The sequence below is a fragment of the Crocodylus siamensis genome, chromosome 10 (genome assembly GCF_052110815.1).
Source record: "Crocodylus siamensis isolate JL-2025a chromosome 10, ASM5211081v1, whole genome shotgun sequence".
NCBI classification, from domain to species: Eukaryota; Metazoa; Chordata; order Crocodylia; family Crocodylidae; genus Crocodylus; species Crocodylus siamensis.
The window spans coordinates 32837930-32865264 of NC_143404.1; the positions used below are offsets into that span (position 1 = coordinate 32837930).

Sequence of the window (27335 nt, forward strand, 5' to 3'; positions counted from 1 at the left end):
TTATAATACATAATAGGTTCAGTTGTTGAGAAAATCTTTACGGAAGTGTTGTCATCCTCTTCATCTTCTCTTTCTTCCTTTCTCTTTCTGCCTCTTGCTACAGCAAAAGGAAATGATCAGCCTGTGGCTAGTAGTGGAAGGGGATCTAAAAACCAAAGGAAGGGAAGGAGGGAGGGTAGAAAGAGTATTGGAATTTGTATTGGTGCCTCTTGTGCACCTTGTATGCCTTCCTTCATGCCCATAAAATTTCACCAGCCCTGTTTACAATAAATTTGAACTAAACAAGGTGTTCCCTCTCCAACCACAGATGACCTACCGGGGTGCAGGGCAGTGGCATACCAGTGGCAGCGGGTAGGACAGCTGTCCTGAGCACAGACGCAAAGGGGACACCACCACTCTGCGCTGGTCCCCCTCCCCTTCCCCCCCTGCCCACCACTGAAGCTTCTGCAAAAGGCTGCTTGTCCAGGGCACGTGGGAGTGAGCGCAGCAGCACCCTGGGCTTGTCCCCTGTGAACTGAAGACCTACAATATGCCACTGTTGCAGGGCCTTGGCAAATTAGCACCCCTCCCTCCCTCACAGAGGTGATCCCATATGCCATGGCGGGGGGGGAGGAGGAGAGGTTGGCGAGCATCTGAATGTGAGGCCAGTGGCAGCACTGAGGAGTCACCCTGTCTGCTCCACCCATCTCCAAAGAGCTGTGCCTGGGGCAGCCGCTTCTATTTGCACTCCCCTAGGGACGACCCTGCCACCCTAAGGACACAGACAAGTGTCAGGTGTCACTTACCAAAGGTGGTGTATAGCACATTGCCATGTCCTCTTTTGAGTTGCATGTTGCAGAGGTGCGGGCATCAAATAGCACTCAAAGCTTCACTGCACCGCACTTGATCAGCCTGCAGTTTTCCCAAACCCTGAATTCACACTGCTGTGCCCCCCCAGAGGCAAGTCTTGTGATTGGGATGGGTCCTTCTCTGCCCCTGCTGTGCTGTCATCCCTCACCTACCTCAAACCTCCCTCTTCGATACAGCGGACGCACACCCTGACCTCTGCTCCCCCAATTTATAGTTCTTCAGCAAAGCAAGCCTCTCCCAGTGGCAGCCTCATTTTGGTATGGAAAAAAAACTGGACACTCTGGTGCTGGGCTGGAAAAGAGCACAAAAAGAAAGTGGAAAAGTTTGCAAAGTCCCTGGGTTTGTGTGCAAGCAAAGCAGGTCTTAAACCCCATGCTGCCCCCCACCACCCACGGCCTCACTTTGGTGTTCCAAAACAAAGACAATGGTGCCTGGCACCTGGCTGGAAAAGAATGCAAAAAGCATCTTGGAAAAGCACATTTTCAAAGTTTCCATCTAGGGAAAATGCAAGGGTTGTGAAGATGCGAGTGAAAGAGCCTGAGAAGGCATGATTCCCTGTGGGCAACTTTGCAAAGTTGCTGGTGCAAAGTGGCTAGTGCAAAGCAGCCCCCAGGCTGCTGGGGAGTGACACACCACTTCCCTTCTCCCAACTAATGGAGGTAAAATCAGAAGCAATATAGCCTCAAAAGTGACTTTGCAGAACGGGTGCTGCCTTTACAAAATGCTGGTGTGCAGACTGTGGTGGGCCAATAGGGGACGCTCCTGCGGACAACATGGAGAGGATCCAGAGGAGAGCCACTCGCATGATAAGGGAACAGCAGGGCAGGCCCTACACAGAGAGGCTGAACCTGTTCAGCCTCCACAAGAGAAGGCCAAGAGGGGATCTAGTGGCATGTTACAAACTAGTCAGAGGGGACCAGCAGGCACTGGGGGAGTCCCTGTTCCCCCGAGCACTGCCAGGAGTGACTAGAAATAACGGTCACAAGCTGGCAGAGGGTAGATTCAGACTAGACATCAGGAGGCGCTACTTCACTGTCAGGGTGGCTAGGATCTGGAACCAACTTTCAAGTGAAGTGGTGCTGGCTCCTACCCTGGGGGTCTTTAAGAGGAGGCTAGACGAACACCTTGCCATGGCAGGGGGTTGGACTTGATGATCTGCTCAGGTCCCTTCCGACCCTACCAACTATGAAACAAGCAGCACATTGATAGAATTACAGAGACCCCAGAAACATAACCCTAATAAATGAGCACACCCCAAAGTGACAGGCAAATCTGGTAACAGTATAGTCCTGTCAATAACAAGCTGTTGGTGGGAGACCATGCTGCTCCAACTGGAATATCAGCCAAGTGTAATCAATATAAGTTCTTCAGTCTACCCATTGAGAATTCTGGGTTGACCACCAGGCTTTTGGTGACAGCAGATGCACCTGCAGAAGAAAGACTGGAGGAGTAGTACATTCCTGTTTCCTACCTCCCTGCATGAGCAAGAAAGGCTTGTACCCTAAATATTTTTCATACCAATGCTATGAGCTGATATGTAACAATACTATTGAATTAGAATCACATGTGTTAACAGAGAAACATGATATAATTAGAATAGTAGAGACATGGTTAAAACAAGACACTGACAGGGACATTAAATTATTGGTGGGGGGCACCAAGTTTAGAGAAGGGATGAAGGAAACAAAGCAGGAGGAAAGGAAGCAATGGAGGAGAGAACACATCATCTCAGAAAGAAATAAACATGAATAAACCCTACATTTTGCTTGCATAATGAAAAGACTTCAATTAAATGAAGCAAGAGAGAAAGAACAGTTCTTCAAGGTGGCTGTAGTGGGAATCTGGGCATGGTTTTGAAAGGACAGCAGTTCACGTAGTAGTCAAAGAGCTATACTGTGTACAGAGCAGGAACAGAAAAAAAACCCAAAAGATAGTCCTATATCTGTGCATTCCCCCAATTAAAGTTAACTACATGAGAGGCTATTCTGGGCCTAATTTCTCAGTCAGACAAGTATTACACAGCCATATGAATGCATGCAAAAATATGCACAAACAAGACAATGCAACAATGCTGAGCTGATTCAGTAAAGACTATGAAATATTCACAGCCAGGGACAAGGAAATAGCTTAAGCCAGGGATCAGCAACCCCCAACACGCATACCAAGCAAGGCACACGAGGCTATCTTGCTTGGCATGCCACAGCCAGCCCCTGCTCTGGGTAGCTGCTGCCACCAGCTGAGCCCGGGCTGCTCCCAGCAGGGTTTGCAGCATCCCAGCTGCCTGCTGGGAGCAGCCTGGGCTCTTCACTGGCAGCAGCTCCCCAGAGCCGGGGCTGGCTGCAGCCACGAGGCTGCAAACAGCTGTGCCAGCTCCAGTGCCCCGGCTTCAGCTCTGTACTGGTGTGTACATGCATGCCTCAGAGAAGGCAGTGGGGGAAGGGCCTGAGGCAGCACAACCTTGGTGTCCCCTGCTCCCGGCACAGAGCTGGTGACTGGGCTCCAGAGCCCAGCACAGCTGTTTGTTGCCAGCCTGGGCTCTGGGCAGGTGGAGCAAGCAGTAGGCAGGCTGCAAACAGCTGCACCAGGCTCCACAGCTCTGGCATCAGCTTCATGCTAGCAGCAACTGTGCGCACACCTCAGGGCGGGCTGTGCTGCCCCGCTGTGTGCTCTGAGGTGCACACATAGTAGCCGCCAGCACGGAATTGATGCTGGAGCTGATGCTGGGCTCCAGCAGCTACCCAGAGCTGGGGTAGCTGCTGACAACCACAAAGCCTGGGATGGGGGACAAGGGGCACAACCAGGGCATCCTGCCAGGTACCCCCTGCCCTCATTTTGTTTTTCTGGCATGCCGGCACTCTGGCACCTTCCACAGTAGACATTCGGGTGTTTTTCAGCACTCCAGCCAAAAAATGTTGCCTACCCCTGGCTTAAGCTAAAGTACCCAACAAGTCCGAGATCACTACTAAAGAGATGGAAGAACAGGGAAATAAAGGGGAGTTGTGGAGAGCACTGCTCTGCCTCATCTCCCTGTCTTGGGTAAGCCACAGCTGCATTCTCTTAGAGCTTCCCATCCTCTTCAGAAATTCCTTCTCTTGTTCTGAAATCCCTTGTTTATACTGTATGATCTCTGGGAGATGGGCCCTTTCCAATTATGTAGACCTAAAATGTCTAAGCACTGATGCTCGATCAAGGTGCTACAGCACCCTGGAGTACCCCAAGATCTTTTGAACAGTGCCATGCAGTATTAGCACTGTTAGATGACAGGATAAATCTAGATATTTCAATTATGAATCCATTATGTCAAAGCCATACTGATCTGTTGTTTGCTATAGAAAAATTACTCCATTATTTTTCCACAACCAAAAAATAAGTGAAATTTTTTTTGAAATGGGGTGCTGCTAAATTCAAAAAAGCTATGGAGAGGTGACCTGAGTCTAAAATTTTTGAGAACTACTAATCTATACAACATAACTCCAGTCCCTTGGGTAGGGCTTCTAAGGCTATCATTACATAAACCAAGCAACAACAAACACCACTGGAGAAGTACTGCTCTGCAAATGATGGAATAGGATGCTAAAAGAGATTGGAAATAATTAAAGTAGACAAGATAACTTGCTGGATAACTAACATATGTACAGGGTGGATAAAAACCAATTATGTAAAAATAGAAACCACTTAAAACAGAGTTAATTTAAATGCATCTTTCTCTTTCAAATTGCTCCCATGTAAATTTAATTTAAAATGATAACAAATATTCTTATTTTAATGCAAGTTATTTCATGGTTTATAATATTAAGCAGTACAGTTCTGTTGCCAGAATTTAAAGACAGTAAAGCCACTGACCCAGTGGAAGAGACTCGTTGCTCTAGTTCAGTTTCACAAGACTTTTCTCCATAGGTGCAGAGAGAAAATTTTCTTCACTAGGTTTATTCATATCATTCATAATTGAGAAAACAATCAGGGGCTGGAAAAGCAGAAAGCCTATTTTCCTCTTCTAGGGTACAGATAGAAATTACATATAAACCAGTACAAGTGATTGGAAGCCGGTACAAATCTGTAATACAACACAGCAAGGGACAGAAGTCACATATAAACCAGTGTAAGTGGTCAAAAACCAGTTTAAACCTGTAACAGAACAGAAGCTCAGTGCATATAAACCAGTTTTCAAGATGGCTGAAACTGGTTTAAGATAAACCTGTCTGAATCAAACTTAACTGATTTGGGTCAAACCAATTTATGAAACTTCTGTCCCAGCCCCTTTCCTGCTTCAAGTTAAATCACAGCCCCACAGCATCCCAGCATGTTTTCCAGCCCTGGCTGCATTTCCTGAATCAAAAGTAAATGTGTGTTTACTTCTGTTTCAATTTAATCTGTGCAGTTTAGACTAACCTGTAAAGACTGAACTGATTCAGCCTCAGGCTTTTTGACTGTCTGTACCTGGCCCAGAAGTTCAGTGCACATAAACTTCTTGCAAAATGGCCAAAACCAGTTCAAGATAAGACTGGATGGATGTAGTATAAGACTTAACTGATTTAAGTTAAACTGTCTTATTGACTTCTGCCCCAGATCTCCTTAGATTCAAGTTAACTCACAGTCCCCCAGCATTCAAAGATGCTTTTCAGCTTCCCCTCAGTCCCTTTCCCTTGCAGGGTGGGCAGGCTAGTCTTGGCCCAAGCTGTCTGCTCCAGCCTAGCGGGGAGGCATGGTCTAGTGCCTCCCAGCTTCTGGCCTACAGGCAAATGGCTGCATTTCTGGACTCAAATGTGAATGTCTGCTCATTTGCTTATCAGTTCAATTTTTGCAGTTTAGACTTACCTACAAAGATTAAATACTTTCAGCCTCAGGCTTTTTGACTGTCTGTACTTAGCCCTAATGTATGAGTAAAAGCTAGGTGTGAGAGAATGAGATATTAGGTTGAAAAACACAGTAATCAGGAACCACTGAATTCCCTCACTCTATGTGCTCACTTTGTTTAATACACCATTTTAAATGCAAAACGTGCTTAGTTCAACTTACTTTCCCCCTGATGTATCCAACATATTAAAATAGTTCTTCACTAAATAAAAAACACACTTTTAAATAACTGGGGGGGTACATTTTAATTGAATTCCATTTTCCATTCAATAGAGTCTGAAACAAATTTCCAGTAAATAATAATCAATTCACTGATAACGTACCAGAAACAGAGACACTAAAAAAGGCAGATATGCCAGGCAAAGGGGCAATGATTGCAAAAATACCCGATATCAGACTACCTGTCAGGGGTATGACAAGGTCAGTGGGGGCTTGACTCTAGAAGATCTCAACCCAAGGGATCAGAAACAAACAAGATAAGGGAAAAAAGTACCTCAAGGTAGAGTCAGGGGATCAGAGGCCAAGATCTGTAAGGGACCAGACCCAGGTGTCACCTTGGGTAGAACCATGAGCCAGAAGGGGTGTCAGGAACAGAGGACAGGAATCCAGACCAGTTACCAGCGGGGGTCTGGAGTAGGCAGCTTTAGTTGTATGGGATTGGGACATGGGCAATAATCAAGCCAAGTTCCAAGTCAGGAGCCAGCTGTCAGCACACAGGGGCCTAGACAGGGGCCTGGTGCACAGGGGTCAAAACCCAGCAAGTCAGAATGTTTAGGCTACAGTCTAGAACCAGAAACCAATAGGCAGAAGCCAGGAACAAGGAGAAAACGCAGCAGCCAACAAACAGGACCCAGGGAACAGGAATCCACAAACAAGTAAGCATGACCCAGGGGCCTGAAAACTAGGGATCAGAGGTAGGAACCAAAGAACTAAGAACCAAGAGCCAGGGCTAGAGAGAAGCACCTGTCCTGACGAGTAGCCTGCCGGACACTGACAACGCTGCTGTTTACACACAGGCAGCCACACCCAGGCAGGCAACAGCAGGGGATAGTTAGGCCACAAGCAGCCAGGACCCCTTGCTAACCACAGCAAGCTGGGGGCACCTCAGCCTGTTTGCTGTCCTTCCTCCTGACACTCCCTAAGAAGAGCATAGCTTTTTTGTGACGTGCTTTATGAGACCAACTGTATAGCTGGGAGAGCTGTTAGACAAACTTTTGGGCATTACGTGCCCATCCTCAGGTCACATGATACTCAAAAGTTTGTCCAACAACTATCCCAACTAAACAGTTGGTCCAATAACACATTATGAAGAGGCTTCCTCTGTCTCTTCAGAGAAAAAGGAAAGGGATCCGAAAAACTTACCAGACCAACAGGAAGCCAAACAGATGGAGGGAGAAATGCAGCTGCCAGAACATCCTTTCAGGAGCTACGACTCCTTCCAGTTTGACATCTCCAGTACCGGATGCCCTTCTGCAGAAAAAAAACCTGCAGAAAGAGGTGGTGGGGTGGCAGCAAGTAAACAAGGGAGTCGGGGAAAGAGGGACAGAGACGTCAGGGCTCCAACCACTGAGTGGGCATGCTGCAGGGTCTGTCTACGGTGAGTGCCAGAGTATGGAGCTGGAGGAACCTGCTGAAAGCAGTTCAACAGGAAAAAGGTTGTTTTGTTCCTTCTTATTTCTTCTATGTTTAAGATATTAACATATCATTTAAAGTGAAAAGACTGATTGAAGTCAAGCTGTCTAAAGGAAAGGGAAGATTTGAGCAGATACTAAAGGATATCAGGCAGCTGTGAGCAAATGCACTGCCTACCTGTGGAGTATATGTTTTCTTTTTTCTTTGATTGAATTTGTGCATACCGGTGGGGTTGTTCCAATGAGGCGCAGACCAGAGGCCACGAGGAAAAAAATGGGCATCTAAAAAGAAAAAAAGAAGAAGAAGAAAGAAGAAAACAGAAAGTACTTAACACATCCCAGGACTTTAGGTTTTGTTCAATACTGACCTGGGCAGTGTTGTTTTGTGACAGTTATAGTCGTCTTGTCAATTATAACTGAGAGCAGGTCTTCTATGTCCATCCAGACGTCTTCCATCTGAACAACAACACTGAAGGAGATTCTGAGCCATGAAAAAAAAAGATCAATAAAGAAATAGAACATCTGTTGGTGACTGATACGTGCTGCGAGATCAGAATATCTGGTTGGTGTTTGGCTGGGATGTAAGGAGAGGTTGGAGCCCCAGAGAAGACAAACATCATATATCCTTGAAGTGAACTCCCAGCAAGGGAACACGTCCCAGTATCTATAAGTTGCGATAAAATATGGCAGGCAAGGACTGGGTGATTACTGCTGTTAGATTCTGCAAAGATAACATGAGCCTCCTCTCAAGGCACAGACCAGCTGGATGCAAGAGCTAGGGGACTTCAATCCTATCCAGCACCCACTGACACACATGCCAGAAAATCCCTGCCCCTCACACACTTCCTGGACCATCACGGCTACCACAACACTCCAGTCCTACTACTACCCAAGCAGGTACTGGTAAAAACTTCTGTGGTAGTTAGTGCTGACGGTATAAAGATTGCCTCATGTCTAACCTAAAAATGAGGAATTTCCAGTGACACATGGGAACATGATGAGTGTAGCAAAGAGAGTAGCTAAGGGGTATTCATGATATTTCAAGAACAATTTGACCAACTTATATCCAACTAGCTAGAAAAAAAGAGAACTCAAAGGAATTTTAGGAAAGAACAAGAATTAGGCCAAACTGACTTGTGTTGCCCTGTGCTTAATAACAAATTTCTCATGAAATAGCCAAACTATTGACTGTTGTCATGGATAAGGAAAGACAACCATTCTTTGAGCTACTAAGTTAATTGTCACTGGGTGCATCTAAATGAGATGTTTACTATGCAGTAGCTTATTACTACTGTGCAGTAGTGTCACTGGGCAGAAAATGTGATGTGATAATACTGCATATTAGTAACAAGCTACTATGCAGTAAGCATCAGCAGGCAGCTGTGCCAGGATGCTAGTTACTGCACAGTCATTTAGTATTTGGTTATGAAAGTAACTAAGACATCTTGTGTAGACGTGCCTACTGTGAAGGGGAGGAAATGCCTGAAGATCTTGTGGATACCAAGCTCTCACTCTGAAAATGGATTCTTTATAAATCACTCAAAAATATGACAAGTAACATAAAAAGAAAAGCTACTAAAAAGCATTAGCTGATTAACTCCAACTGCCATTCCTTGCCCTCCTAAAAGATTTACATTTTAATTTAAAGACATATCTTTGAGATATAGTTCATTATCATCTACTTGCAACATGGCTGACCCCAAAGGCTCAAAGTCATGTATGAGGTACCTAAAAATCACAATATAACTTATTTTTAAAATACCTTATGATTTTTGGCTATGCCAGTTACTGCACAGTCATTTAGTAACAACTGCGCAGTCTGCCACTCATGAAGATACACCCAGTGTGTGGTAATGCTAATCACTGCATTGGGACATCCTGACTACCGTCCTGTGAGAGGACATAATCATCCTCCTTGGAGACGTCAATGCAAGAGCTGGCTCGGATTTTAATGTGTGAAGAGGGACTATTGCGGGCAGACAAGGCCAATTACAACTGCATCCTTTTACTCAGTAAATGTGTAGAACATGACCTTGACATTACTAACACTGTCTTCAGACAATGTGACAGGTACAAAACAACATGGCAATGCTCCTGTTTGAAGCAATGGCACCTTCTTAACTACAGCATTATAAGAGCGTGATCTAAAAGAGTCCATATCATGCATGTTGTGAGAGAAGCCAATGACTGCTGGACTGATCATCACTTAGTGTGATCAATCAGGTCCACCAGGGTTGCATTGAAACAAACCCAAATCACTCTGAAGATGGTACAATATCAAATGCCTTCAAACCCTTAGACATTGCAAAGCCCTCCAAACACATCTCAGTAAGAAACTGGCCAGTCTTAGACTTGAAAATGATAACACTTATGTTGAGAAAGATTGGTAATCTCTAAAGAGACCATCCATGAGGCTTGCATGGAATCAGCTGGCTTTATCACCCGAAACTAACAGGACTGATGTAATTAAAACAATGCTGAAATCAAAGCCCTTCTCGATCAGAAGATAAAAGCTTTCTGTGACTGGCAAAACCATCCCACATCCAGTCAGAAGAAGGGAACTTTCCAACAGCTTAAAGCTGAAGCACAGAGGAGGATTTGAGAAATCAAGAACAAATGGTGGGAAGAGAAGGTGAAAGAAATCCAACAATTTGTTGACAATCATGACTTGCAGAACGTCTTCACTGCAATCAAGGCTGTGTATGGAACAAATTCTTGTGGACTCATCCCACTTAGATCTGAAGACAGCAGTACACTCCTCAAAGAGAACAAGATTGTCAAAAACCACTGGAAGGAGCACTACCAAAATCTCCTGAACCGAGAATCAATGGTGACTGATTAAACTATCAAATGCATCCTGCAGCATTTAGTAAGAGAAGCACTCATCAGTCCACCAACCTCTGAAGAAGTCCACCTGGTGATAAGATAGATGCAGAACAACAAAGCATCTGGCTTGGAGGGTATATACCAGTTGAGGTCTTCAAAGTTGGTGAGGAAACTATGACCAAGAAGCTCCACACACAGTTTCTTAAAATCTGGAACACTAGGGAAATTCCCACTAACCTGAGAAATGCCAATATTATCTCCCTTTTTAAAAATGGTGACAAGTCTCACTGTGGAAACTATTGAGGTATTGCCATCCCTTCCATTCCTGGGAAGATCCTTGCTCAAATTCTGCCTGAACCAACTGCTCTCTTGCCAAGGAAATCTTTCCTGAGTCTCAGTGTGGCTTCAGACCATCATGAGGCATCACGGGCATGATTTTTGCAGCCCAGCAGATTCAGGAAAAATACCAAGAACAACACCAGGAACTGTATATGGCCTTTATTGATTGACCAAAACCTTTAGCTCTGTTAACTGTGACCCTATATGGAAGATCTTATTCAAGTTTGGCTGCCCGGGGAAATGTATCACCATCCTAAGACTGCTTCATGACCAGATCACTGTCTCCATCCTATGCAGTGGCTTTACAGTGGAACCCTTTGCCATTCGAACTGGTATCAAACCAGGCAGCGTGACTGCATCAATTCTGTTTTCCGTCTTTCTTGCGGTTATCCAGATGCTCATCCTGATCTGCCACATGGCAATGGCACTGAGTATAGGATGGATGGGAACCTTTTCAATCTCTCCCACCTCTGTGCCAAACCAAAGTTACATCGGCCTCAGTTGTGAAACTTCAGTACATCAATTTTGGGCTGTCATTGCACATACTGAGGAGGACTTACAAATGGCCCTTAACTGCTGCTCTCAAGAATGCAAAAAATTAACCCTCAAGGGATCCTAAATAGAAGTTTCCTTAGGTGCTCTGCTCTAGTGTGCCTTCAGCTAATAGCTGATTTATCAAGAGTTAATTTTTCACACGATCAGTCATTTTTAAAGTGTTCTGCAGCCATGAATGTGTATTATGTCATGCCGGTAGAGTGCTTTCAGGGGACAGATCATGCAAAAAATATAACTTGTGTAAGCACCCCATGAGACTATCCAGTCTGTAATCAAGAAGGTAGCAGGAAGCAGGAAGGGAGGTGGGGAAGAGATGGCAGCCCAAGATGCATTTTTTTTTCCACACTATGCTTCTGGGGAAAAAGGTTAAATTTTTTTAGTGACAAAAAAAGGTTTAATTTTTTTTTAATTATTAGCTTGCATCAACTCCGAGATACCAACTCTCACAATGCTTTTCATGAGTCTCATCATATTCTGTTTTTCTTTAAGTTTCAACTTTTGGAGCCATGCTCTTGAAAATTTAAGGTTTCATTTTTTTTAAAAAAGCTTCTAATCCTAATGGTTGCAAAGAAAATATAAAATATGACGAGTTCATCCACAGCTCAAAAAACAAATAGTAAGAAGAACCCCCTTATTTACTATTTAAAAAAATCTTAGAATGCATAAACCAATCATTTTTTTCATGTCTGAGATAGACAACATGGTGATCTTTGAGTAAGTGTCCAAAGTTCAGATATGGTTTGAGAAATAATTGAAATTGTTAACGTGTTTTCCAAATACTATGAATGTTAAGGGTTCTTCAAGAGTCCCTGTAAACCATCGTCCACTCTCCTGCAAGCTCTCAACTCCCAGAAACATTATGCTCTCTCTGTTCAAAATTGTAAGTGAGGTCCTTCCAAGGTAGGATGTAGCTGTTCAGCACTGGAAAGTGAGGCTAGTTGATAATTTAGGTCATGAAATTAAGAAGATTGTGTTCATTTATATTCTGCATGGAATATAAAGAAGCATTAAGTAATTTGGCAACATTAACACATCTACTTTTGCTACAGGTGTCATGAGATCTTTCATGAGATGTGGTCAAGATCTTAGATTTACAGCCCATTCAAGCAACAGTCTTTTCAGCAGCCCAGTGCCCGAAAGCCCATGTTGGGCTCAGCATCCACCTTTCGAATGAATAACCCCATTTTGTTTAGCATGGAGGTGATCTCTCAGACAGTACTTCCAGTACTGACCTTGTACAATCTTGCTTAACTGGTATGCTTTGAGATATAGAGTGACCAAAAAACATGGATCTGCAAAATCAGAGCTGAGGTAAATTGTTTCCAAGACCACTAACCTAGTGAGTGCTCTGTCATCCTCAGGCAAGTTTGACTTTTACATTTGAAGAGCTGAGGACTGATAGATTGAACATCTATCCAGAAACATGTTGTAACTACCTTACCAGCCCCAAATCTTGTTTAAGTCTGTTAATGACAGGTGGATGTTTAATATAAATCAGAAACCTTACTTTAAAAAAAAAAAATCACAACAAAACAACATTCTCTAAATAGGGATATCATAAATCTTAGACTGACCTCAAGAGCAAACAGGTGCATTACTTGGAAAAAGGTTTTTAAAGAAATGCATGTTCTGTCATTTTACTGTCACCCTTAAAGGCTGCCTCTTACAAAAGGCCATCTCAACATCTACTTACTATTCAACTTTTGTAAGGTAATGAGACTTATTAAAGCAACTTGCTACACTGTAGACTCAGCATAGGCAAAGTACAAGAATTGAAAAAAAAGAAAAGCTATAGCTTTGCTATGTTAAGCAGGGCTTCAGTGAGTAAACTTAAGCAAGTATATAAGTATATGTAGAACTGTGGCCTCCTTTACTTTGTAACCAAAAGTCTACATTACAGTCAGAGCCAGAATACGCATAGGCAAACTAGGCACATGCCTAAGACCCTGTGCTGTGGGGGGCCCTGGCTGTTCCCTCCATGGCAGCAGCGCAAATGGCCCCGTGGCCCCATCTACCTCCCTTCCCTTCCCCTCTGCTGACCTTGTCACCATGGCAGCTGCTTCCTAGTGGGGGCTCCAAGTCCTGCTCCCCAAGGGCAGCAGCACCAAAGTGGGGGGCTCTTGACTGGCCTGGGGCCCATGAATGTGTTTGCCTAGGACCTACCAAAGGGTTAATCCAGCCCCGATTACAGTCTGCCTTCCTTTTTATTGATCAAAATTATGTAACCAGATTTTTGCACCCTGTGTAAGGTGTATTTTCCCCCGAGCCCACATCTTGCTTAGATTCCAAAGCAGTAGCTGTATTCCAGGACTGGCTACTCCTTCAAATGATATCAAATAGCCATGCACATTGCTGTGTTCAGCGATAATATTCTCCCATCCCTGGAGGTATGCAGCCACTCTGCCCGACCCCTACATCTATTCTGATTTGTCAGGCTATATTACTCATGAGAAATATGAGTAGATTCCAACTCACTATCTTTATAACTAGAATGTAACTGCAGTAGAAAGCTGGAAAAGACTTATATTGATCATTAAACTAAGCAAATATGACTTTGAACACTTTTTTTGGGTAGGAGACATGGTGTGGGGGGTGGGGAGGAGGGTTACTGTCACTTTTAAGAATATTACCACTCTGAATCTATCTTCTGAATTTTAGTTTGAAGATTACCTTATAACCCAGTAGTGGGAAACACCGTGTGTTTTTTCTAAACAGAAAACTGGGGATTTAATTGCAAAAGAGGAAATAGTTCCTTCTATCTTCTATCAAAGTAAAATCTATCCTTACTAATGCTTCCTTTTCCATGGTTTAAGTTTCAGCTTTTTCAAATCTGGTTGAAGGAGAACAATGTTAAACAGGTGACCCACACCTGCAGACATTCCAGCACTCCATCGTTAAGTTAAAAATTGTCTTCACTCATTCTAAAATCCATCAGGAGGTGGATGTAAACTGTCTGCCATAACGCCCTCCATACTCTCTTACACCCTCCTTTTTTCTAGCAGTATTCTCCTCTCTATTCTGTCCAGGCCATTCAGTGGCATAGATTCATAGATGCTAGGGTCGGAAGGGACCTCAACAGATCATTGAGTTCAACCCCCTGCCTAAGCAGGAAAGAGTGCTGGGGTCAGATGACTGCAGCCAGATGCCTATCCAGCCTTCTCTTAAAGACCCCAGAAGTAGGGGACAGCACCACCTCTCTTGGAAACCCATTCCACATTTTGGCCACCCTGAAGAAGTTTTTCCTGATATCTAGCCTAAATGTGGTGTGCAAAATTCTGCAAAATCTGCAGTGCAGTACCTGGCAGATCAGATGACTCCTACACATTTGCCATCTTTGAAAAAGCATCAGTCTAAGATGCCAGCCTTACCACCATGGCTGTGGAAACCTTCCTTCCTGCAATTTCTTCTCTGTTTGTTTTCCAGTCTCTTCTGAAAACATTCATTGCCATTCTGCAATGCAAAGTAGCTAGAGCAAAGCAGATTTGGATCGAGCTTCAAGAGCAGTAGGACAAATGAACAAGCTGCATAGGGAAATTCAAGAAGCTCCCTTGCTGGCAGTTTTCAAGGAGAGGATGGATAGGAAGTTTGAGGAATAAATCTTATATCTGAGCAGAGGTCCTTCCAACCCTGTGATTTCAGAAAGTCCCTGTACCTCAGCTAGCATGGCTATGTCATGTGTAACTTGCCTCTACAAAGCATTTTGAAAATACAACTGGTAAGAAAGATGCTACACAATATAAAATGGCCTGACTGCAATATACTGATTTTGAAGAAAAACTGTAGCCAGCCTAGTTACAGTTTATTTTTCTTCCCTCCATCCCTTTTCCCATTTTATAAGAAGAATAGCCCTTTAGTTTTGTTCTGATCAGACTGTTTTAGTTGCTCTGAAAGGGGAAGGATATGTATAAAGAATTGGAGAGACTGAATTTTGATCTGCTCTCTTTACCCCCCTCATCAAACAAGTCAACAAAATATATTGAACTGACACTATGTTTAGCCATGTAATCTAATAATTATATCATTGTTGTTGTTATTGTTGTTGTTGTTATTAATAATAATAATAATAATAATAATAGCAGCACAAACCAATGTACCCCTAGAAAGGCAAGGCTAAAGGAACTGTATTGGCTGACTGAGCTGATGTATTGTTTGGGTACAATTATTTTTTGTGGGTGATTGTAACTAATTGGTTGTTTGGGTGCCTTGTTTTTCTTTTGCATGACCGTTTTTGCTGCTGTCCACATCTAAACAGAACTGACCAACTGTTTGATTGATTGATTGACTGACTGATTTAATGAAACTGAGAGAAACAGGCCAAAGGACACTATTAGCAAAGAAGTATGAATTCCTGCCAGCAATACTGGAAGTTGTTATGTGACTAAAGAGGGCAGGTGCCAAAGACATTGACAAAATTAGGAGGCATTGCATGAATCATCACTATGCAATCCATAGAATCATCTCTGCCAGTGTGCTGATAGGGACATAATTTGGCATCTTTCAGGTTTTGTCATGTCTGTGGGTTATCCTTGACTTGCTACTCTGTACTGATGACATCTAAACAGTCTGAGATCTATGCTGATTGTTGATCATTCAGGGTGTCTGGTGACATCTTTGACTTTTTATATTCTGGATCTTTTATTTGGTACAAGGGCCACAGACACATTCCCAGAATTTAAAAATAAAAAGTAAAAATAAAAAGCAGTGGGATTGAATAAAGAACAAATTGAGACCAACAACCAACCAAACATCTCAGCCTGATGATGAGCTGAATGGATAGGATTCATGCCAAAGACTGAATTTATATGACTAGTTTCCTTTTCCAATAAAGCATGTCACCTTAAACTTGTCTTTCCAGTTTAACAGAGCTCATCTTGAATAAAAACCAAAATCAAAGCAAAGAGAAAGATGTGATCGGTGCTGAAATATGAATAAGGCGGCCAGCATGCAGCAGGACTGATATGGGGAGAATAAAGAGCACAATTGTATTGGAAGAGAATAGAGAAGGAGCATAGAGGTGAGGACAACAATATATTAGGAAGTAGAAAAGAGGAGGTAATTGGCTGTATTTGAATGGGAGTGAAAAGAGAGAGACAATGGGCTAGATTCTTAGCTTGTTTAAATTGGAGTGCTTTACTGATTTCAGTGGAGTAACACAATTTACTCCTGCTGAAGGTCTGGCCCAGTGACTGTAAGTTTTAGGATAAACCAAATTTATCTCACAACTGTAAACCTTTGCCAGTCTAAGAAAACAAGAAGCATAATCTGGTTCAGGAGCTCACTGAAACCAAATGGAAAAGATGCCAAATACCTGTAGATCCCATATGTGAGGCTCCCGATTAAAAAAAAAAACAAAACAAAAACAATTTTACTGCCAAATAAAAGAGCTCCTGCTGCTTTTTTGTAGGGAGACAATGACATCCAGTGGTCAACTATATTCATCACAGGGGGTTTACAGTAAGCTCTTTTTTGAATAGTCATAGCCCCTATCTGTTCTTGGACAGGTACCAATAGTTATTTGCATCCCAACTGACTCCACCCATCAGGGGTTTTTAAAGCTGTACTTGCTCCTTTGGTTTCTAGTGATCTGCCCACTTCTGCATTTTGTCATCATCCGCTGGTCTGACTTTCTGCCGTGTAACTTTAAGGTGCTAAAATTAGCTTAATATTATGTTGAAGATACCCATCATCACTTCTTTTCAGTGTTGACCTAATTTTGGGCTCCTTTCACTTCCATGTGTGAATAAACCACACATTTTTCTGTTTACAGTAATTTATTCTATTTCAGGCAAAAACAGTTAAGAAAGAAGTGCTGACCCACTGGAGAAAAATCTCAGAGTCCTACAATGATATAAGCTAAAACCATGTCAAGCTGTAGGATGCTGTGGCAAATGATTCTAGAGGAGCCCATCTATGCTCCTTGCCATCTCCACACAACTGGAATCTCATAAAGCACAAGTAAGATACCATCACAGTATCAAAGTCGAACTCCGCACCCCCATAACAGGGACATTGGCCCATCTGTATATGGATAATAAGAATAGAATTGGACTTTAGACATTAACCATATTTAAATTCCAGCTTTCTCTGTAAACCATTGGTACAGTTGGCATGTGAGAAGATCTACAAAATAGGTATCAAGTATCTTCAGAATATGACTGTAGTTGAGAACAGAGTAGGGCAAGAAACATCGTCTCTATAAGAGGATTCTATTAAGAAGCACAAGCTCCTTTTTGGACCCAATACCTTTAAAACCTGGGTCGCTTTTTTTTTTCTGTTTGAACACCACCCAACCCAACCCATCTATAAAGAAGTTATTTACATGGCCGCTTTCCCTTTAGTACCTGAGCATCTCATACTCTTTAACTGAGATATCCTCATAGTATCCCAGTAAAATTGGGGAGCACTAGTATTTCCACCCTATAGATGGGCAGATGAGGGAGACAGACCATGGGACACATTTTAAAGATGCCACATTTACTCATATGCCACACACACCTTTGCTCTCAAAATCAGTTCTCTGAACTTGGGGTGCATGTCTTCAGTGGAGAAGCTGCTTTTTCACTTTAATAGCAGCATGGTAGAATAGACACTATGGCTGCCATACACCCATTCAAATGATCAGGAAGAATTCTCACAGGTTAGTTTTCCTGGTAGAAAAAAACTTACCCATAGTTACTTCAACAAACATTTGAATGCTGCACCCTTGAAGAACAGAGAGCTTTCAGTGCTGACACTGGGCAGCCACAGGGCCCTTATTCACACATCTGCAGGCTCCCTTAGCCTGCCTTGAGACAGATGACAGAAACAAACAGGGCAGCCCTAACAGCTTGCATTCTCCTTGCATCACTATGTGGGGATTGTGAAGGGGGCCTGTCCTGTTCCCTGCTCAGGTGGAGCAGTAGGATCCAGAGTGACATAATTTTTCCTGGGGAAGAATGTAAACAAAGCACCCTGGGATACTGGAGGACTGTGCTGTGACTTCTCTCAAAAGAGAACATGTACAGACATTCACTCTCTCAAGAGAAACTCTCACAGGAATGATTTAACCCTGATTGTTGCCAGGTTGTTTTTCTTCTAAAGCAGCTTTTTTTTTCTGAGAGAAAACTCTTGAACATGTGTACACGTGTGGTTTCTCCTGGAAGAGCAGTGACTCTCCCAGGAGAAACTGAATGTAAGTGGTCTGTGACTCACGGCTGCCAAGACAGCTGCCACTGCTTCTTGGTGCTTCAACCAGGAAAGGCAAAATCCAGTGTTAAATCTCTCATGGCCACTGGTGAGGCAGTAGCTTTTGGCTGAAGAACCACTGAGCTAAGAACCACTGAGCTATGAGGGTTGTGGTGTGGAAACAGCACTTAGTTAATTACATGAACTTATATTAAGAAGTACTACAGTAAAGTAAAAGTCTTGCTACTGCTCTTGCAAGGATCTGTGGCTTATCCTTATTGCTGCTCTGACACACCAGGACATTCCTATTACCTCACTCAAACCATCTCCTGGGATGCCACACTTCCTGAATGCTGTGCGTTTCCAGGAGGACTTAATCTATGCCACACAGTTGGCCATAACTCCAGAAAAATCTTTTCTTCTACATTCTCCCTTCCAAAAACAAGGCATGCTTTCTTTGGGGGTGTCAGGTATGTGAGAAAATACAGTATTCTAGATGCTAGAAGTTCAAGATAGGCATCAGATGGGAATGACAAAAGCATTTAGGTATCTAATTCCATTAGATTTCAGTGGTAATAATTAGTCATGCAGGCACCTTTGAAAACCCCAATAGACACCTATTCTCATCTTTAGGTGCCTCTCTATTTGTTATATAATCCCACATCACATGAGTTTTTTGGTGGCACAGAGAAGAGGACTTACACTAAAGCCTTAATAACCACATGTAGATTTAACTGAAACTCCAATGCCAATTAATCCTTTCAGGCCTTTCCCTAATATCAATATTTATTTATAATAAACCATTATTCCAGAAGGGTGACATAATTATATCAACACTTTCCTTTGAAACATAATAATAATGTTTCAAAGATCAAACAGCAAAAGAAAAACCAGCAGAATCTGACAGCCTCTATTCTCCAGCCCATTGTATTAAGATACCTTAGTTATAATTCTCACAGGCTGCTTCAGGATTACTGTCCTTTTAACTGAGGATGATTACAAAAGCACTTTTGTATCCTCATCCCACTAGCCAGACCATTTGTGGACAAAGACACTGGAAAGGATAACTTTGAACATATTTGAATATTATTCACAATACTTTGGATTCCTGAATTGTACAGTTATAAAGTTAGAGACATTTAAAAAAAATACTCCTTCTTCAACAACTATTTAGACAGTGTCTGTCATTTTCCCTTGGAACACGGTTGATGAAAAATGGAAAGACAGATAAGAAATCTGGTCATTAAGACATTTTTGTTGAAAAAGAAAACCTATGCGGAGACAACATATTGAGAAGCTCACTAGCTTACCTGAGAGGTGTCAAATCATTTTCTAAAATGATAGCCAACATAACAAAAGCTTGTGAGGACTATGCCTGTAACGCTTCTCCAAAGTCCCCCAAATAGCCATTTTCCTTGAGAGCAGGCTGCCTTCAGCTCCAAGGCAAACAGGAGAAGGTTGTAGCCATCTCATCTAAAGTTAGTTCACAGGCCTGGATGTCAGGAACTCCTATGTACTAATTCTAACTTTGACACCGACTCTCTCTGTCACATCAGTCAGACCACAGACCATGTTGACTCTGTGCCTCCTCCCTTTTCTCATCTGTAAAGGCAGCTAGCTCTTTGTAGCTCCCAGCTTCAGATAAGATGTGGGCAGGTTAAATGTTAAAGATGATTGTTTGTAAAGCACTGTGAAAATGAATAGTTCAAATTGCCCGCATTATGTTCTCACTAAGGACAAACCAGACAATCATTGTGCAACTTAACGTTGTGCGAGGCTCTGAGCATCAATACCAACCTCTCACCAGAAGAGAGTGGTCAGTTCAAAAGGTCAAAAACCCTCAAGGAAAACTACTAACAAGCAGATGTCATCTTTGGCCAAGTGTCTGAAAACATGTATAAACATACCTCCCTGGTTATGTGCCAGTAAAGGCCCATTGACAGCCACAAATAGCTGTGTAACCGCTGCAAACAGCTGGAGACTGGCAGAGAAACACAGGACTGGCAGATCTCTCAGTAGTCATTAATAATGGCACCCATTGAAAAAAACCTCCAAAGAGAAATGAAGGAAAAGGCCACTTGGCCCTAATAAGGGTGAAAAATGTGCAGTGTGGTTTCATGGTTAGAGTGGCGGCCTAGGGTTCAGATTACCAATCTCCTATTTGCTTTCTGTAACTTCAGGCAAGGTACTTAACCTCTCCGCACCACAATTTCCCCATCCAAAAGGAGGATGATACTTATCTATCTATGCAAAGTAATTTGAGATTCATAAATAAAAAGTGCTAAGCAAGTGCAACATGTTATCGCCCTCTTAATTGCATAATATAATTTTGTACCCAGAAGTAAGAGTAAACAAATGGTGACTGCAAAGTCTATATAGATAGGGAAAGTATATGGAAAACCATTGTGCTAGAATAGGATGATGCTCTTTGTCCATGGGAACAAAGAGAAAAAACACTGAACCAACGCACCTAAGCAATTCACAAGAGCCGGGTCCAGTGAATTACCAGTCAATAAATACATCACGAGACTTTGCAAGAGCCACAAAGCTCACAGTGTGCTCAAAAGTTTGGGGGGGGGGTTGTTTTCGTTTTGTACGAGGGAGGTGGTTTGTTTGTGGGAGGTGGAGTTGGGGAGGAAGAGGGAAGGAGAGGATTGAAAATAGCTGCCTTTTTAAACAGCAAACAAACTGTGAGAAACTACATTGTTTTGAAAAACAGGTCTGTGATCCTGAAACATGATCCTGATTTCCAGACCCGAGAGCAATTTTCTGAAACGTGCTAAGCTCGTTTATTCCTTCCAGCAACAACCTAGGCCACAGAGTGGCACAAGTGAATTACACTTTATATAAAAACAAAATGCATGTCAGAAGAGCAGCACTACAGAAGAATGCTGCTTGGTCATAGCTCGGGCACACCTACAAGTCAGATGTATAAGCTGGTGAATGTACAGCCTGTTTTGCGTTAGTATCTTTGCTCATATTATGATCACACCCAGAGACCAGAGACCCAGAGCATGTGCTACATGCTAGCCAAACTTATAGTAAGAGATAGGCCTTTCCTTTAAAAAATTTAAAATATAAGTAGTCAAAGAAGAAAGAGAGGTATGCGAAGGGGTAGTGACTTTACTAAGGTCACACCCCTGGTCAGTGGCCAGCCAAGGAATGGAATCCAGGTCTCTTAGACTAGTGCTATTTCCCCTTAAACAATGGTGCTGCTAGCTATTGCTTACCTCAGTCTCCTCAGATCATGACTTGTACAGACTGATTACCTGTTTGATGATGTAAAAATCACATTAAAAATTAACTCTCTTCCACATACTATGAGAGGAAGGGCCGTGCTGTAAAATTGGAACAAAGGAAATTTGAGGAATGGGTCTGTTCTCACAGCATCTCTCTCAAACACCTCACTTGAATACCCTCTAACTTTTTCCAAGCTAAACAGTCCTCACTTTTGCACTCTCTCCTCAGACGTAAACCCCACCCAGACTTCTAACCATCTTATGATATGCTTCTGGGGGCTATCCAAACCAAAAAGGTTTCCAAGCTGAACCTCCAAAATGTTTGAGGTTTCCCCATCTCTCATGGTACTTTCCAAGAGCATACTCCCATTGACTCTGGAGGCAGTCTTCAAAAATAACCGACACGCAGTCAGGAACAAGTCTGGCTACTTTCTAATGAGCAAATATGCTCTTGGGAAGTCTCATACAGTGATGGGCAAACCTCAAACACATTGGAAGTTCTGCTCATAAACCTCTTTGATCTGGAAATCTCACCCAATGGCAAGAATAGGATGACCATGTGTGCACAAAAACAAGACAGCTGTGACATGAGAGAACTATGGGAACAATCCAGAGGCGGCACAGTGCTACTACATCTCCACGTGTCACTTTAAACCACTGGCAAACCAATGATGCAACTAAAGGTAAAAATCAGCTTGCCCCACTGCAGAAACTCCTATTGCAATCATATCTAACAGGATCAGGCTTGCTCTTAAATCTGCAGCTGCAGGGAGCCCCAGCCAGGACAAATTCATATCATAATGAGAGCTTTACTGCTCATTGTTTCTAAGCCATATGGAGTACAAGCAGATTCATGCGAGGGGACCTGTTCTTTCTTACAGTGCTTAACGTAAATGTCAGCTGCAGACCAGAAGCATATATTTTGCTTTTAGTGCATGTGTCACTCTCTGTGATGAGTCGACTGAGCGGGTATGAGTTTGTTAGTTTTCAGCTGCAAAGCCTTGTTTTTCAGCTCAGAGATTCATGCCTGAAGAACCTTGGTTCAACCTGTGGTCTAGGACCAGTGGGGCCATCACATAATGAAACAAGAATTCTGGCAAGTAAGATGGGACTGGAAAACAAAAATAAGAGGGAAAAGAATCACTTTCTCTTCCTTGTCATGGATGACCCATAACAAACCTTGCAGCTGAGCTCTACCCATGGAGGTGCCTTCACACAAAGACCTTTTTGCACTGCTCTGGCAGTGCACAGCAGCTTTGAAATGGGTTTAAGTAAAAGGGATCCACTCACTAGCAACCTGCACTGTCTTGTCAATGCTATGGAAAAAGGCCCTAATGTAAATGAGAATTCATCACCATGGACTCCAAGGCATAAGAAGAGAATAAAAGCAATCAGTCTTTTGGAGTTGTAGACTCTACAAATGCACCAGTGTAGCAATGCCATTAGTCAGAAAGATGGTGACAAGTCACTGGAGTTATGCACATGCATTGTCCCAAAAAAGAATTGATCTTAAACCTGTTTGTGGAATGCAGAGTGCATATGAGCAACTGCTGCTATTGTGATGTTCAATTGAATAATAGCAGATTTCTAAATTTAACTTGCAAGAGGAACTTTTTGTTTGGCCTGGCCTGGCCAGGGCGCCATTGGCAGTTCCTTTCAACTCTAATGTTAACAAGTCAGGAATTCAGGCTGGCATCCTGAGCCCCTCTGCACTGATGAGGATTTGTTGTTTTTCAGTGAACTCTCACTTTCCTGTCTGCCATCAGAGTCGGCTTCTAAGAATGCCATAGGCCAGGAAGCTGGCAGGTCATGAGGCACAATTCCCAACATACGGTAGGCTCCTGAATAAATCCAGTTGTCTCTCTTCTTCCTCAGGTGAAGCAGAGTTCCCAGCCAACCAAAGTACTTAGAAAATGTTATCATTTTCAATCTAATTCACAGTACAATTAGGAGAGTGGGGCAGAGCAGGTGAACAAAAAATGAGAGTTAAAACAAAATTAATCATTAGATTAAAGGCCCCCAAAAGCTTAATTAACTTTCTTTATTAATAATAATATATATGTTTGAGCTGACTCTACATTTCTGAGTTCCAGCCAGGAGAGCAAGGATTGCCAAAATGCTATGAGGAACACTGTTCTCACAGTGCAGGGATGATACTTGAAAGGCATTCCAGTTTTGCCTTGGTTAACCAAATGGGTGAACATTAGCTCAGTATTTGGAGTAGCCCTAAAATACGCCTAATGGAGTAGCAGGTCCAAAGAGTTGATCCTCCCCCTCTGTGTGGCACTGGTCAGGCCGCAGCTGGAGTACTGTGTCCAGTTCTGGGCGCCGCACTTCAAGAGGGATGTGGACAACATGGAGAGGGTCTAGAGGAGGGCCACTCGTATGATCAGGGGGCAGCAGGGCAGGCCCTATGGAGAGAGGCTACAGGACCTGAACCTGTTCAGCCTCCACAAGAGAAGGCTGAGGGGGGATCTTGCGGCCTGTTATAAACTAGTCAGAGGGGACCAGCAGGCATTGGGGGAGTCCCTGTTCCCCCGAGCACTGCCAGGAGTGACCAGGAATAACAGTCACAAGCTGGCAGAGGGTAGGTTTAGGTTAGATATCAGGAGGCGCTACTTCACGGTCAGGGCGGCTAGGGTCTGGAACCAACTTCCAAGAGAAGTGGTGCAGGCTCCTACCCTGGGGGTGTTTAAGAGGAGGTTAGATGAACACCCTGCTGGGGTCGTTTGACCCCAGTACTCTTTCCTGCCATGGCAGGGGGTCGGACTAGATGATTTGCTCAGGTCCCTTCCGACCCTAGAAACTACGAAACTTCCCATAGTAAGACCATAGTGGGGGTATGGTCACTGCTGCAGATATTGAATTAACTTACTTAACGTCACATTAAAAATGTTTTCAAGGGCAGTCACTCTAGTTTTATCCCAGCTAGGCACTTACAAAGCTTTCAGACCAGTTTTGCAGGATGAAAGGGTTTAGATCTGAAAAGCATCCTGGGACTTCTCCAAATTTAACCTTTCTTCATATTGCTGTGGTTTGATGAGACTAAAGTATCATATAGACACTAGAGATGGAAAAGACCGATTAAATCACTCAGTTCCTCTTTCTGCTTCTGTAGGATTCCTCCTTGTATGTCCCATTCTGATGTTTTAACCCATGTAATTTTAAGACTTCATAGGAATGGGGCTCCCTATTGTGTCGTTTCAGGACTTTTCCATGGCTAGGAAGCTTTCCTATCACTTAGCTAAATTATCCTTTTCCATGCTACTGATCCTACTCATTTCCCATGCATCTTGTCTACTGATTCTTTTCCCTTCCCTTGTGTTTGCAGTCTTCATAGATTTGTGGACTGTTAGTCCTCACTTCGCCATTGTCTAAATATATAGCTGTTTACGCATTTCTCATAGATCAGTACCTCCCACCCTTTGGTTATTATCCTGCCTTCCCTTAAATTTCTTGTTTCATGAATACCATGCAGGTGATACAAGTCACAGAACCAAGTAGAATATCCCAGCTGTAATGACACTGGAGCCATGTAAACAAGGACTATAAACATCTTATTCTGAGAAGTGATGCTTTTGCACACACTGCCCAGATACTTTGTTTTAGGCTTATTTGTAGTCAAACTTATGTCTGATTTTCTTTCCATACTCACCAACCTCTCCCTCAAGATTGCTGTTTCCGCAGCTTTTCCTTTATATTACATAGGTGTGGTTTTCCTTAATTAGTCGAAAAGTTGCAACTCTATCCTGCCTTCTGCCTAACTTCAGTCTAATACTGCTAACTACCACTCTCTGATTTTCCTTAAATGTAGTAGCTGCATTTTTCCAAGATAAATGATATTCTGTTATTTTCTGCCCATATTTTGAAATTTCTCAGAACTCCTTACTGTAAGAAAAGCTAGAGACAGTATCTCCCATTATTTTAGGACCAAAAAAAAAAAAAAAATCACATCTTTAAGTCTGTAATTATAAAATGGACTGGCTAGCAACAAACTTGACCTCTGTCATTATCAAACCATAATGTAAGTCAAGACACCTTCATCACTGTGGTATAGCAGCATCCTGTAGATACCACATACATATAACAGGATATGCTCAGGGCAAATGGGCTGAACAGAGAGGAAAGCAGAATTTGGGGCCTGAATGAGAAACTAAACCCAGTTGTTCTTAATGAAAGCAATTTTCTGGAAGAGAAACTCCCTGCTACCTCCAGAGTAATGCAATCACCTCTCTGCACGTAACATGAAGGGCATTATGGGAAAGAAAATATACTATGAGCTGGAAAGTGTTTTGGATTTCTAACCTGTTTTCCATATTTTGAATAAACAAATAAAATACATGCATTAGGACTCTGCAAACTTGTCACGTATGGCCCAGCAGCAGCTAGGATGGTATTTGCACTGTACAAAGGAGCCACTCTGACTCTGCCAACTTTATTTGGTGCCAATTATGGAGCTGAGTTTTGGAAGATTTCAGATTTACCATAGATCTACATAGGAAAATACATTGTTCAAATACAAAGCTGTATTTTTATTCCATGTGACTGAGTTTTTTTTGTCACTTCAAATGAATGTTAACACTCAAAGCAGGTAGTAATAGAAACTGATGCTATTCACCTTTGAGGATTGACAGCAGCACTCATTCACTGATCCCTATCGAGACACCCTGTGCTCTGTAAGTTTTTAAGATCTTGTCTACATAGGGGCAGATATATGTTCAGATAGATTAGCTTTGATTATCTTCCTGAGGGTACTAATAAGTGAAGTTCTTATTACCATAACTACTAGGGCTGAGTGAAGCTTCAGTCCCCGATTCAATTTGGAGGAGACTCGGCCCAATTCGGTGGCCAAATCTCTGAATCCAAATAGAATCAGGAGACCCTTTAATCTCTCTGAATTGAATTAGAATCCTCCAAATTGATTTGGAGAGATTTGGATATAGACACAGGTTTAAATGTTTTTTCTACATACCTCAAGGTACCAGGTGGCTTGCCAGTGCTGTGGGGCTGGGACGGATCCCACAGGAGCGCGGGGGACTCCAGCGTGCTCAGCAGCAGGCCCGGAAGTGGACCAGAAGCACTTCCGGTCCACTTCCTGATCCATCAGGGAGCTCGCGGGGGGGGCCTCCCACACCCCCCGGCTTGGTGACTGGTGCCTCCTGGGTCTGGGGGCGGCACCCAGGGTCCCCCCCATGGCTGACTGCCAAGTCAGGGGGGCACAGGGGGGCCCCCAGTGCACTCTCCAGTGGATCTGGAAGTGGACTGGAAGTATGAATGTTCAGATTCAGATTTGGCAAAATCGAATCAGGGACAGTGATCTGAATCAATGAATCAAATCACTGTCCCCAATTCGGGCTGAATCTGAATTGAATATGACCTGTTTTGCATGCCCCTAATAACTACTGGCTCAGTTTTGCCAGCTGGCAAGGTTGTGTGCATAGACTATAATTCACTCCAGGGAAAGCGGTTTGGTGATACTACACTTCAAATAAGACTTGGCCTAGAAGCCTCTGATTTGTTTCAGTTAGGAGCCCTTGATAAGGTATGGGACCAGCCTCCTGGCTTGTGTAAATTGGCATAGCTTAGATTAAATAAATGACACTTTGCATATTTTGGAAGTTGTGTTCAGGAAAAGGGAAAGCTTTAGCAATGCAGAAGGATAATTATCTGTGTGGACAGAAGAATCACTATGAAGTGCAAGTGTAGCCCAATGAAATTGGATCTTCTCAATAGTTTGCTGGATATTATGCATTGTAGCCAATTCCAGCTCCCTGTTCCACATTTCAGACTGCCCTGAGCAACACAAGTCTGAGTGAGGTGGAGGAGGGGGAAAACAAGATTGGCAGTCATGTATGCTCCTACCTGTGCACTTGTAAAA

At 43.0% G+C, this 27335-nt stretch overlaps 2 long non-coding RNA genes across 2 annotated transcripts; both read right to left on the reverse strand.

The window, feature by feature from the left end:
* Positions 1 to 793: 793 nt before the first annotated feature.
* Positions 794 to 7145, reverse strand: LOC149856391 (uncharacterized). The gene is made up of 3 exons (XR_016444463.1): positions 7066 to 7145; positions 4693 to 4903; positions 794 to 1140 (listed from the first exon to the last, which is right to left on the reverse strand). It is a non-coding gene; the product is annotated as an uncharacterized LOC149856391 (long non-coding RNA).
* Positions 7146 to 7511: 366 nt separating this feature from the next.
* LOC149856392 (uncharacterized) lies at positions 7512 to 26504 on the reverse strand. Its single transcript, XR_016444462.1, has 3 exons — positions 26430 to 26504; positions 7703 to 7815; positions 7512 to 7616 (listed from the first exon to the last, which is right to left on the reverse strand). It is a non-coding gene; the product is annotated as an uncharacterized LOC149856392 (long non-coding RNA).
* Between the last annotated feature and the right edge of the window lie 831 nt (positions 26505 to 27335).